Source organism: Cebus imitator, unplaced genomic scaffold (assembly GCF_001604975.1).
Source record: "Cebus imitator isolate Cc_AM_T3 unplaced genomic scaffold, Cebus_imitator-1.0 Scaffold118, whole genome shotgun sequence".
NCBI lineage: Eukaryota > Metazoa > Chordata > Mammalia > Primates > Cebidae > Cebus > Cebus imitator.
The window spans coordinates 3003054-3004876 of record NW_016107433.1 but is presented as its reverse complement, the minus strand read 5'-3'; positions in this window follow the sequence as shown (position 1 = coordinate 3004876).

Below are 1823 nucleotides of genomic sequence, written 5' to 3'. Positions count from 1 at the left end.
GCACCTGCCACTGCCCGTGGCTAATTTTTATATTTTTAGTAGAGACGGGGTTTCACCATATGGCCAGGATGGTCTTGAACTCCTGATCTCATGATCCACCTGCCTCGGCCTCCCAAAGTGCTGAGATTACAGGCGTAAGCCACTGCGCCCAGCCGACCTTGATAGTTTTGAGAAGTATTAGACAATACATTGTAGGGTACCCCTCAAATGGCATTTTTATGGTGTTTTTCTTGTAATTAGGCTGGGAAAATGTGTTTCTGGGAGGATGACTACAGAGGTAAAATGCCATTTTTTAACACCATTTCACGGACACACACTATTAACATGATTTATTACTGTTGACATTGACTTTGATCATTTTGGCTGAAGAGTAGAAAGATTTTAGAGTCTTAAAATTCTAAGTCTAAAAGGACAAAAGGAAAAGAAATGAGAACTTTCCTACACTGCTAGTGCTAGTGGAAGTACAAATGGACAAAATAAAAACAAAAACAAAAAACCACAAAAACCCTCTTTGGCTAGAAATCTGGCAACAACTGGTAAATTTGGAAATATCTATACTCTTGACCTGGCAATTCCACTTCTAGGTTCAAGAAACTTGCACTCATGTGTACAGATGACGTGCTTATTACAACACTATTCGTAATACTGAAAAACTAAAATGCCAAAATACTGGCCAGGTGCGGTGGCTTACTCCTGTAATCCCAGCTGCTTGGGAGGCTGAGGCAGGAGAATCACTTGAACCTCGGAGGCAGAGTTTGCAGTGAGCCGAGATTGAGCCATTGCACTCCAGCCTGGGAAACAAGAATGAAACTCCATCTCAAAAAATAAAATAAAATACCAAAATATTAAAAATTATTGTAACACTGAAAGTGGGATGAGATGATTTCAGATCCTGGATCCACTAGTATCTAAAGCTTGACCAGTTATCCTGCAACTCATAACCCTTCAGGAACATGTCCAAATAAAATTTCATCTTAAGCCTGTTTGAGGTGACTTTTCTGTCATTTGCGACCTTACTGAGTGAGTCCTGACTGATTCATCTAAAAATTATCAAGTTAATCTAAATGAACACTGAGTTTTTTATAAAAGGAAAAAGGCCAAAACTATTAAGCAAAGCCAAAATACCTGGACTTAAGGTCCCAGAGGCCAATCAAACCACAACAATCAACATTTCTGCTGTTTACAATGTACAAACGATTCCAGATAAGTCTGTTGATGAAAGCACAAAATCAATAAATGAAAGAAATTAAATAAATATAATACTTAAAATAGAAGATATTTTATAAAGTAATATCTTACAAGCTCTATATTCATATAAATCAGCTCAAAGTGAAGTTTCTTTCCTTTTATTTTAAAATAGGAAATATCTCAGTCAGGACCAATGGCTCATGCCTGTAATCTCAGTACTTTGGGAGGAAGAAGGATAGCTTGAGGCCAGAATTCAAGACCAGCCGAGGTGACATAACAAGACCCTGTCCCTACTAAAAATAAAAAAACAAAAATTAGTGCTGGGTGCAGTGGCTCGTGCCTGCAATCCCAGCACTTTGAGAGGCTGAGGCAGGCAGATCACTTGAGGTCAGGAGTTCAAGAACAACCTGTCCAACAAGGTGAAACCCCATTTCAACTAAAAGTACAAAAAAAAAAAAAAATACTCTGGTGTGGCAGCACACGCCTGTGATCCCAGTTACTCAGGAGGCTAAGGCAGGAGAACCACTGGAACGCAGGAGGCAGAGGTTGTGGTGAACTGAGATTGCACCACTGGACTCAAGCCTGGGCAATAGAGCGAGACTCTATCTCAAATACATAAATAAATAAAAATAAAA